At 56.4% G+C, this 12,180-nt stretch overlaps 1 protein-coding gene across 1 annotated transcript in view; it reads left to right on the plus strand.

Annotated features, from left to right (window-relative positions):
• The window catches only part of GABRG3 (gamma-aminobutyric acid type A receptor subunit gamma3), a 53,162-nt gene that overhangs the window by 18,464 nt on the left and 22,518 nt on the right, over nt 1–12,180 (plus strand). The window lies entirely within an intron of this gene.

Below are 12,180 nucleotides of genomic sequence, written 5' to 3' on the forward strand. Positions count from 1 at the left end.
GTTCAGTTTCTACATAATTGAGACATTTTCAGTTTTCCCTCTACTTTAAAAATATACATATATATTTATTGATGTCAGAGAGAAAGGGAGGGGGAGAGAGAGAGAAACATCAATGCGGAGAGAGACTCATGGACCGGCTGCCTCCTGCACGCCCCCTACTGGGGATGGAGCCCGCAACCCGGGCCTGTGCCCTGAGGGGGAATCGAACCGTGACCTCCCGGCTCATAGGTCGAGCTCATGGTCACGGAGCCACGCAAGCCGGGCAGTTTCCTTCTATTTTTTATTCCTAGTTTCATTCCGATTGTTGAGGTTCCTTCCCCCCAAACTGTATCAAGAACAAAAAAAGTGAGTGTGGCCATGCTGTCACCTTAGCATAAAATCAGGCTTTCTGGTGGAAAACGCTGCCTTTTTTTTTTTTTTTTGACGTGCCTGTGGAGAAATTGAGATTTTGTGTGTGTGTGTGTAAATAATGGATGTGTTATTTCTGCGTGTGTGTCCTGAATGAACGCAAGGTCCTCCGCTGCCGGGCGCCGTTTATTATTCGTGCCCAGCGCTGCCACGGGGTGCCGTGCCCTCGGTTGCGGAGTCGTGGGGTGCCGACCCAGGGCCAGGCCCGCGGGCTGCGGAGGGCTTGCCTCTCAGCTCCAGGCTGTGAAGGGGCCTCCTCCCCACACCTCCCACCTTGGAACAGGCTCCGAAATGGCGTCGGCAGGAGGCGAGCGGCTCTGCCTCCAACGCTGCAATTTGCTCTCCGCCCCCGAAATGCAGCCCCTCTGGGAGGACTTCTGACGCACGGGGAGGACAATGGGCTTTTGCTTCGTGAGGCCAATTTGCGGTGAGTTGTTTGAATCTTTCACCGGCGACATCGGCACCACGCACAGCGCCCGCTGCACGTGGCCGGGCTGCTGCTCACGTGAGCGTGGTCATCGGGGCACGTAAATACTGGGTCCATCTGATGGCGCACGTCGGCCAGACTTTACCTTCCCGCCAGATCCACGGCCCTCAGCTGCTTTGGAAGTTCTCACAAAATCTCACGAGTTTATTTTTTTAATACATTTTTATTGATGTCAGAGAGGAAGGGAGAGAGAGAGAGAGAGAGAGAGAGAGAGAGAGAGAGAGAGAGAGAGAGAAGCATCAGTGAGGGGAGAGAATCACGGATCGGCTGCCCCCTGCACGCCCCCCACTGGGGATCGAGCCCGCAACCCGGGCCTGTGCCCTGATCCGGAATCGAACCCTGACCTCCGGCTTCATAGGTCAGTGCCCCACCACTGAGCCACGCCGGCCGGGCCCGATATTTTAAATGATTGGAGCTCCTTGCATGTTAAGCATTTGTTGGCAGAAATCAAGATTTCTTTATTCATGAGCCAGAGAAATTAGCATGCGCCACCATCGTTCCCGCTGCGTGAGGGCCTCCCTGTCATTAAATCATTTGCTATTTGCCTCCCTCCCCGCGCCCCCCCACCCCCACCCCAGGAGGACAAGCCAGTGTGACATCCCAGAGCTTGTGCACGCGGCTGACAGAACTCTCACAGCGCGTCCCTGTGCCCCCCGCGGCGCGGACCTGCTCATGGAGGGATGGGCCGCGGTGTTAGCTTATCGTCGGCACCGATGAATTAAGAGCTGCAGGCCGCACACCATGGAGCCCCCGTTAAAGTCACGAGAAGAGTGCCGCTTAACAGCCCCTAGAAGAGACGCAGTGGGATTCTGGGAACACCGAGTTGATCCCGAAGCAGGGACGGAGGAGAGATGGGAGAATCAGAGAGGAAATGGCACGACGGAAGACGGACGGGAAGACGCCAGTCGTCCCACCGAACGTGAACTCCTGAGGGTGGTGAAGCCGGGCCGTGGAATCCTGCAGAGACGGTGGCAGCGCAGATGCGTGCGAGGAACAGGACCTCGCTTTTATTTGGCTCGCGTCTCCTGGCTCGCTGGCCCACATGCGTGTTTAAAATGGGAAAGCTGATGTAAATACGTCCCAATTACCATCGTATTATTTACTCGTCCTCCAAATAGATCTGCAGTCGCTCAGCTCGAGCGGTTTCTCAAAAGGAAAAGATGTAATTGCTACTTTCAAGTCTCTCTCTTCCAGATTGGGCTTTAGCTCTGGCTCCACACGGACTCAGACTGTCCCTCAGGGAGGGAGACGGAAAGCGGGGAGCTGGGGAGTCTGGATGGGGGGGCGGGAAGGGAAGGGAAGGGAAAGGCAGAGAGGTCCAGGGTCTGGGAATGTCAGTCGTGGGAGATACCGCTTGGCAGTGGGCTTGGCGTCGGAGCCCGATCAGCAAATGCTTTTCCTAAAAATAAAGTCCAGCTGGGCCAGGGTTGCTCAGTGGTTGAGCGTCGACCAGGAGGTCACAGGTTCGAGTCCCGTCAAGGGCACAGGCCCGGGTTGCGGGCTCGATCCCCAGTAGGGGGTGTGCAGCAGGCAGCTGATCCATGATTCTCTCTCCTCATGGATGTCTCTCTCTCTCTCTCCCCTTCTCCCTTCCTCTCTGAAATCCATAAACACATATTTAAATAAATAAATAAATAAGTGGAACAGCATCTGCAAGCTCCCAGGTCGACTTGCCAGGGTGTGGCGTGGTTCTCGTCGCATCTTAACTGCCGGCTTCGTCCGGAATGTTCTGGGTGGGACCCTCGACCCTTGTCGTGGGTGTAGAGGAATGGTGTGCGCAGTTAGGGTCCCGTTAGCAGTTCCCCAGGGAGTCCCTGCCTTCCAGCGGCGCCGGGACGATAACCACAGGCCAGTGCCCATCTGCGGCTGCGCCTTCGGGTACCAGTTCCAGGCCACCTGGACGCAGGACGGTGTGGCTGTAGGAGGGGAGGGAGGGGAAGGAGGAGGAGGGGGTGGGAGGGAGAGAGAGGGGGACAGGGAGGGGGCCTTGCCCCGAGATTCTGAACAGCATTCCTTGCTCCAAAGGCTCTAAGACTTGATCTTTTTTCTTTTTCTTTTTCTTTTTTTAATATATTTTATTGAATTTTTACAGAGAGGAAGGGAAAGGGATAGAGAGCTAGAAACATCGATGAGAGAGAAACGTCGATCAGCTGCCTCCTGCACACTCCCCACTGGGGATGTGCCCGCAACCCAGGTGCATGCCCTTGACCGGAATCGAACCCGGAACCCTTCAGTCCGCAGGCCGACGCTCTATCCACTGAGCCACGCCGGTTAGGGCAGACTTGACCTTTTTTGTTTGTTTGCTTGTTTCTAATCCTCCCCCCAGGATCTTTTTCCGTTGATTTTTTTAGGGAGAGTGGAAGGGAGGGGGAGAGACAGAGAGAGAAACACACGGTGTGAGAGGCCCCGGATCCAGCCTGCAACCGAGACGTGTGCCCTCGACCAGGATCGAACCCAGGACCCTTCGGTCTGCAGGCCGGCGCCCTGTCCGCTGAGCAAACTGGCCAGGGCTAAGCCTTGATCTTCTATCCGTAGCTCATCATGAAAATGTCTGTGTGAGCCCTGGCCAGTGTCTCTGAGTGGTTAGAGCGTCAGCCCGCACACCGGCGGGTTGCAGGTCGGGTTCCGGACAAGGGCACCTCCCTGAGTCGTGGTTCATCCCCCGCCCCTGGCCCGGTAGCGCGTGGGCAAGGCAGCTCGTCGATGTCTCTCTCACATCGGTGTCTCTCTCTCTCCCTCTCTCCTTCTCTCTCCCTCTCTCTCTCCTGCACTTTATGGAGTTTCATTCTAAACTCTTCGATGCTTACACACCGCCCGCCCCGTGAGGAAGTGTGGTGTCCCCCTCTCTGTTCTCGGGGTCTCCGCCTGTCTTTGTAAAGGAGACCCCCTTGGAGCCGGCTCGGTGCCTGTCGGGGGGCCTGTGTGCTCAGCTCTCCCCCAGGCCCTGGAGTCCTTCACGTGGCAGAGCTCTGCCCACTGGGTGGGGAATGGCACTTACCATGCACCCGCACGCAGGCCTGGGCACTCTCCCCGAACCTTCCAGCCTCCCTCCCGCGCCAGGAAGGGAGCGGTGTTCCGAGAGCCCACCCCGCCCTCCGGCCCCCTCGTCTGTCCTGCCCCAGGGCCCCCTCAGGACTGGTCTCCATCCCTCACCGTGCACCCCGCCCTCTGTGCTGAGAATAATTCCTTGGTTGCTTTCAGCATTTCTAGTTCACCCCCGGCTGCTGGTGACAATGAGCGAAAGGGGCCATTGTCCCTTCCCCGGCCTCCCACAGAGCCCGCCTTCAGAGGGGCCGGGGCCTCGCACGCAGATGGGCCCCAGGGAGGCCGCGTCACAAAGGCGGGGAGCACAAAGCTGGCATCGGGGACACCTGCTCCGGCCGGTGGAAGTAGGTAACGCTGGGAAAATAGCAGGCCAGCAGAAAACACAGTCTGAAGCTCAGAGCCGAAGGCTCAGAGAAATGAAGCCTGTTCCTTTCTTTAAAAAAAAAAAAAAAAAGATACGTTTTTATTGATGTCAGAGAGGAAGGGAGAGGGAGAGAGAGAGAGGAACATCCATGATGAGAGGGACTCGTGGATCGGCTGCCTCCTGCACGCCCCGCACGGGGGATCGAGCCGCAACCGGGAATTGAACAGTGACCTCCTGGTTCACGCGTCGTCGTCGCTCAGCCACCGAGCCACGCGGCCGGGCTGGGCTGTGACGTGTTCCATGCGTGGTGTTACGAGCATGTGCACGGGGACCCGAGAGATGGGCTCTGATCTGCGTGCAGGCGGCTGGCCCCGGGTACCACCCCCGTCTCTGCAGGGGAGGCCCTGAGAGCTGAGCGAGGAGGGCACTTAGCCGAGAGGCTGGCGCGGACAAGAGGTCTGCGTGAGGTCGAGGGGCCCCGCGGGACACGCCGTGCGGCCCGGCCTCGCTGCTGGGAGTCAGCGGATGCGCCGGGGGCCGGGGGCACGGGGTCAGCGGTCTAACCCACGAGACGGGCATGTGACCCAGATGAGTCGCCGCTGGCTCGGCAGCTGATGGGCAACCAGCGCTTTCCGGACACCCACCGCGTCGCCCCGCGCTCACCCGCGTGGGCGTGGGGTGACGTCCAGCTAAATGGAGCAGAAGCGAGGAGACGTGACTTCCGCCTCCTGACTTCGTTTTGCTTCTCAAGGAAGAAGGACCGATTCCTCTCCGGGAGGAGGGCCTTAGGCGGCCCGCGGCTTCCTTTCCACCCTCGATTCCTGCTCCACGGAAGATCGATCTGCGGGGGACGGTTTTTGTTTTTTAATAGAAAGTTGTTTCTTATGGTGTGTGGTTTTTAAAAATATGTTTTTATTGATTTCAGAGAGGAAGGGAGAGGGATGAGAGAGAGAGAGACATCCATGATGAGAGAGAACCGTGGACAGGCCGCCTCCTGCACGCCCCGCACTGGGGATGGAGCCCGCAACCCGGGCCTGTGCCCTGAGCGGGAATGGAGCCGTGGCCTCCTGGTTCCTAGGTCGACGCTCGACCACGGAGCCACCCGGCCGGGCCCTCATGGTTTATTTTTGCTTTTCAAGGAAGAATGAGCAATTATTCCTCTTGGAGAGAAGAGCCTTGGGTGGCCCACGGCTTCCTTTCAACCCTCGACTCCTGCTTCGCGGAAGATCGTTCTGCGGGTGACGGGTTTTCTCTCCGCTTATTTTCCTGCCGATAAAGCGCCGGAAACCATCAGCCAGAGTTTTAAATGGATGACAGGCGGCTCCGCTTGCTGCTAATACGAATCTGTCTTGTTGTCACGTTTCTGATGGATAAGATATTTAAAAAAAAAAACGTTATCTCACTCTTCCAGGAGCTGGAGGACTGGAAAGGATAAATCCAGAGACAGGAGTGTGGGACGGACGGACGGATCTCAGAAGGAGGGGGGGTGGGGGCCAGGGAGGTTCATCGGGAACTTGTATGTACGTGTGACTAGCCCAGGGACCCAGACAATAGTGTGGCGAAGGCCAGGGAGGGGCAGGGCGAGGGGATGGGGTCAGTGGAGAAAAAAAGGGGGGCATCATAGTACATTTAACAATAAAGATAAATTAAAAAACAAAGCAAAACATTAGGCCCGGCTGGCGTGGCTTGGTTGTTGAGCGTTGACCTATGAACTGGAAGGTCCCATGTTCGATTTCCGGTCAGAGCACTTGCCCCAGCTGTGGGCTCGACCCCAGTGGGGGTCGTGCAGGAGGCAGCTGACCCATGATTCTCTCTCATCATGGATGTTTCTCTCTCTCTTTCCCCCTCTTCCTTCCTATCTCTTTAAAATCAATAAAAACATATTTTTAAAAAAAACAATAGAAAACAAAATGAGAGCAGAGTGACTCAGTGGATGCTAATTTTTTGGGTTCAAAGTGTCCAGAAAATGAATCTTTTGTGAAAACGTGATGTTATTTTCAAGGTGGCCTCTCGGAGCCATGTGGGGGGGCACAAGGAGTCCCACCGCGGGCACACACTGTGGGGTGGAGGTGGGGGTCACCCATACGCCGTTGACGGACGTTTCATCTCCAGCCGCCCTGGCGGGTGACCTTCGGCCTCCTGTCCTCTAGGGTCAGAGTGGCCGTGCGTCACGTCTCCCGGGTGTTGGGTAAATGCTCCGTGACGGACGCTGGGTTCTCTGCTCCGTGCGTGTGGGGTCAGCTCGCGCCCTGACCGGCTTGTCCAGTGGCAGATGCAGGCGCGGGAGAGGTGACCCCCGGCTTCCTTGCCGAGCGTGCTGTGCCCTCCGTGCTGCGCGATGGCCCCCACGCGGGTCACAGGCCTGCAGGCCATTTAGTCCAGGGCAGCGGGCGCTTGGCGTGTGTCCCTCTCATCACAGCTGCTTCTACCACTCTCCCCCTCCCCCTTCCTCTCTGAAATCAGTACAAATATATTTTAAAAAGAAGAGCAAATTCCTGACTTTCTCAGGTGCCGTCTGCTGTTCTGAAACTCCTTCCAAGATACTCTTTCTGCCCTTTGTTATCCTATGTGATGAGGAGCTAATACGCTAATTAGACCCAAGAGCAGAATGACCGTCCGGACGACCTTCCGGACGAAGCCGGGGCTGCGAGGGCCGAGCCCCTTGCACTGGGCCTCTGGTTTATTTGTAAAGAAAACCCCTTCGAGGCTGAGGCTAGAATCCGGCACTGTCGTCCCAGGCAGGTGCCCACGTGGGAAGCGGGTCAGAGAGGAATCCCCTGCAGGGAAGTTTGAGGGCCCCAGGCTAAGTGTTAGCAAGAGCTTCTGAGACGTAATTCGGCCAAAGAGCTTTGATCCATGACTAGCCCGATCCGGATCCCATCAGCTCTTTCCTTGGCCTTCAGGCTGCGGAAAGACCCAAAGCAAATTCTGCCGGGTCAGCGTGGCCCAGTGGTTGAGCGTCGACCTATAAACCAGGAGTCATGGTCCGATTCCCGGTCACGGGCACAGGCCCGGGTTGCGGGCTGGATCCCCAGTGTGGGGCGTGCAGGAGGCAGCCGATCCGTGACTCTCTCTCATCATGGATGTTTCTCTCTCTCTCCCTTCCTCTCTGCAATCAATAAAAATATATATTTTTTAAAAGCAAAGCAAATTGTTACTTTTCCAAAGTGCCTTGGGATTTGGGGAGCACCGGGGTGCCATGTGGGCCATAGTTCGGGGCCTGGTGTCTCCCCGTGCACCCAGCCTTCTAGGGCTTAGAGGTGACCAGTGACTGATGTCGTTTGTCAGAAAGATGGGGCGCCAAGCCCTGACGGTGCTGCTCCCCACCTGAGAGGAGCCTGGAGAGAGAGCCCTCTGTTTTACGGCTGCGTAGTATTCCGTGGTGTAAATGCACCACAGCTTTTAAGATATATGTATGTATTTTATTGATTTTACAGGGAGGAAGGGAGAGGGATAGAGAGTCAGAAACATCAATGAGAGAGAAACATCGATCAGCTGCCTCCTGCACTGGGGACCAAGCCCACAACCGCAGTACATGCCCTTGACCGGACTCGAACCCGGGACCCCCAATCACAGGCCGACGCTCTCTGCACCGAGCCACCCCGGCCAGGGCAGAGCTCTTTTATCCGCTCGTCTGCTGAGGGCCCTGGGGCTGGTTCCAGGTCTGAGTTCTTGTATGTAAACTGTGTGGCTACAAACACAGGGGTGCACCCCTTCTTTCTGAGGGGGTTTTGGGGTTTCTTAGGACATATCCCTGGAAATGGGCTCCCTGGGTTCTGTGTTTAATTTCTCGAGGGAAGGCCTTTTGGAGAAGAAAGGGAGCGGTCGGTCAAGGTTGGTCGGCTACCACCTGCCCCGGTCTCCTGCCGCGGAAGCTGTGAACGCAGATGGTGTGGTCATTTCCTCGTTAATTAGTTCACTCGCGGGACGGGGTGCACCTTCTATGGGTTGCTTGGTAGACGGAGTCGGTCTGCAGTACAGCGACCCCTTCCCCATTGGTGTCAAGGAGAGAGCGATCTGATTACCTAAACGTTGCAAAACAGATTTAAAAAAAAAACCTTTTTTTTCTGCTGCGACAAAGATGCTTCCTGCGCGCTCCGCGGACGTAAATAATGGATGGGAACAGGGTGAGGACGGCTGGCGTGCTTACACGAGGCTCGTAAGGGTTTCTCGTGCAAAAATCCAATTTTTTCTCCCAGCAAATGAGAGAGCCGGGCGCCCATTCCATCGTCCTGGGCCCCTCGCCACTCCGGTGCAACTGCGTTTTTTAATGCGTGAGAATTATCTGTAAGAAGCGAACACCATCCTCGGTTTCCCGGGGGACGCGGGGGCCCCGGCTGCTTATGAGAACCGTCGTGCTGTGTCCCGGTGGACAAACCCCCGTGCGTCGCGGGAGACGCTGCCTGTCGCCCTTCAGTCTGGCCTCGAACGGGAGAGGGGCGTCCCCCCGCCCGGAACGCGCGTGGGGGCAGGTTTCTTCAAATGTGACAGGGCGCCGTCCAGTAGTGGTCCGTCTGATTTACGTTGAGTTCGAGTGACCTGTTACAGGATCCCAGGCCAGGAGGAAGGGGGAAACTGCGGCAGGAACGTCAGGACAAGGCCAAACGGTGTGAGTCGCCTGCAGCCGGCCAAGGGCACTGGGAGAGCAGAGTTAAAGACCAACCACCTTAAGGAGAGAATGCAGGGAGGGAGGGAGAGGGGAGAGGGAGGGGAGGGGGAGGGCACTTTTACTCCGGAAGCGGAGATGCCAGCATCTCGGGCTCGACAAGATGTATAGGTTTGCTTGCTTTGCTTTCTCAACGAAGGTGCACGCTTTAATCGCTTTCATAAATTAGCTTTCCACAGCGCAGTGCAGGTCCCTCGTATACATTCATTCCTTTGAGAAGACGAGCATGCAGGCTGGGGAGCCTCTCCCACTAGCTCAGGGTCCCGCCCTGCCAGTCACTCCGTGAGCCCACTCAGCAGAGACAGGGTTGAACCCTGTGTGAGCATCGACTCCAGGAATGCCAGCAGCCGGTATGGTGTGGCTGGCGTGGCTCAGCAGTTAGAGCGTCCGCCTGCGCACCGCAGGGTCTCGGGTTCGACTCCTGGTCCAGGGCACCTAGCTGGGTTGCAGGTTCGATCCCTGGCCCCCAGTCAGGGCATGTGCAGGGGACATCCGATGGCCGGGTCTCTCTCACATCCGTGTTTCTCTCTCTCTCCCTCCCTCCCTTCCTTCCACTCTCTGTAAAAATCAATGGGAAAAATATCCTTGGGGAGGATTAACAAACAAACAAAAAAGAAAAGAAATAAAAAATGTGAAAGGATATTAGGTGAAAGTGCAGGAGATATGAATGAAATACGGACTTGGGTTAATGAGGTGTCCACACGGGCCCATTAGTGGTAACAAGTGTAAGATACGAATATATGTAGGTTGTGAATCATCGCAGAAACTGTACCGAGTTCTGTAAGTCTGACACTGCCCTTACATTTCAGATGATTAAGAAAATAAACAACAAGACATGGGAACCACCTTTACAGTTTGTTGAATTGGGCGATGAAGTAGGGTCGGGAACCCTGGCCCTAGGTACCTCCTCATATTTCCTAGAGCACTTTCCGCAGTCATCCTAGAAGCCGTGATATTCACGGGGAATCTCATGGGTGCCTCAGAAATACATGTTTATAATTCGTGGACAAGCTATTTGTCCTAACGTCCCTAAGCCGTCTGGCAACCTTTCAGAAGGGTCGAAAGTTAAAAAACGAGCCGCACGTATGGAGGTAGACCCGGCCCCAGGGGCACCCTGGCTCTCGTGTAACTTGGGGCGCCGCTTACACGTTGAGGGTGTTATCTTAACGTGCTGACAGATGAAGACGGGTCTCCAGGCGCCGTGTGCTGATACGGGCGCTGCGCTGGGGGAGACGTCCTAGCTCGGCCTTCGCTCTGGTGCTCCTGTCATCAACATCAGTCATTGCAGCCGTTCCCTTCCCCCTCGTCATCCACCCGGCAGCCGACGCGATTACTGCCAGACACCTGTCGCCATCGCCCTTGAGGGCGACACCCGGGACGCGGCCCGTTTCAGGAGTCTCTGACGGACGGACGGACGGACGGACGGACGGCGTTCTCCGGCACACCCGGCCTTGTCCCTCCGTGAATACTCTGAACGTGGTCCGGGAGCGCTGGAGTTCCTTTCAGGCGAACTGAGAAGCAAACCCGTGTGCGTTCGGGGCAGAGTGGGACCCGTGGCCTCCCTTTGTCCCACGGCGCACGCGGGCCTGCGCGCTCCTGGGACGGCCGTCCCCGGGGGGACCGGCCTGGGCTCTCCTTTTGTGTTGTCCTCCTTCATGCCTGATGAGTTTGGCTGTGGATTAGACCATGTGTGTGTGTGAGAGAGAGAGAGAGAGAGAGAGAGAGGGAGGGAGAGAGAGAAGGAGGGAGAGAGAGGGTGGGGTGCATGGTGCCTCCAGGTAGCTGGCACCCCCAAGGTTGAGGCCTGTGCCCCCCGGGATTAGAGCAGGTGACCCGACCTTAATTATCTCCTCGATCATAATCGAGTCTGCCACCTGGAATCGGGACTGCGTCCCGGTGTGCAGAGATGGGAGAGGAGCGGGGATGGGAGCGCAGGCCTGCAAGCTGTTACTATAGCGACCAGGATGCAGACTCCTCTGTCACAGCCGCAAACAGAAGTGCTTTCAGACCAGGGACAAAGGGAAGGTAAATCAGGACTGTTTCCATAGCAACAGGGAGACCATCTCCCGCTATGGGTAGATGACGCCGCCCCCCCCCCATTATAATGTTGATATCCGTTCATTATTTTACTTATTTAAGGATAATTTTATTGATTTCGGAGAGAGGAAGGAAGGGGGGAGAGAGACAGAAACATCAGTGATGAGAGAGGATCATCCGTCGGCTGCCTCCTGCACGCCCCCTCCTGGAGATGGAGCCCGCAGCCTGGGCATGTGCCCTCCACTGGGATTGGACCCGGGACCCTTCAGTCTGCAGGCCGACGCGCTATCCACTGAGCTTTACAAGCCAGGGCCGGCCCATAACTTTAAGGAGTAGAAATACAGAAAACCTTCCTCCTGAACTGAGGGCTTGGAGCGTGAGACACAGAAACACAGTCAAACCTCGAACGTCTCCCATCGCCAGCAGTTAGGTTCTCGGCCAAGTTGCTCGTGGAAAGAAATGTCTCCGTTTTTTCGAACAAAACTTCAGTTCTCGACCTGACACCCCTTCCAGGCTGTTGCATCGCCTGGCCCAGAGCCCCTCTCGGGTCCCAAGCAAAGGAGAGAGTGGGAGCGAGGTCACCGCTGAGCCCTGGGGTGTCCCTAGCTCAGGTCAGGGGACCTGGCTGCTCAGCGACAGAATGAGATCCCGCACGCGCGGAGGGAAGTCTGCCTGGGGTTGCAGTACTGCACAGCAGAGAGCTGACAAGCAGGAGGGCAGTGTACCTCAGGTTCCCAGCGTGGGGCACACGCCCCCGGGGGGCAGCTTGGTGTTTATGGGGGGCCATTCGAGAATGCGTCATTCACAGTGCATGTTTTGCATTTCTTAGGGTCCTAGGGGCCTCGTAGACAGTCTGCACACATATACGGTGACGTACTTATGCCTCTCAGCCCTCTGTTATGTGTTTGGAACTTTATTTGCTGTTCTTTCATATCCCTTCACATGATTATATATATATATATTTTTAAATATATTTTATTGATTTTTTACAGAGAGGAAGGGAGAGAGATAGAGAGTTAGAAACATCGATGAGAGAGAAACATCGATCAGCCGCCTCCTGCACATCTCCCACTGGGGATGTGCCCGCAACCCAGGTACATGCCCTTGACCGGAATCGAACCCGGGACCCCTCAGTCCTCAGGCCGACGCTCTATCCACTGAGCCAAACCGGTT

Source organism: Myotis nattereri, assembly GCF_964212035.1.
Source record: "Myotis nattereri genome assembly, chromosome: 21".
In the NCBI taxonomy this organism is placed as follows: Eukaryota; Metazoa; Chordata; class Mammalia; order Chiroptera; family Vespertilionidae; genus Myotis; species Myotis nattereri.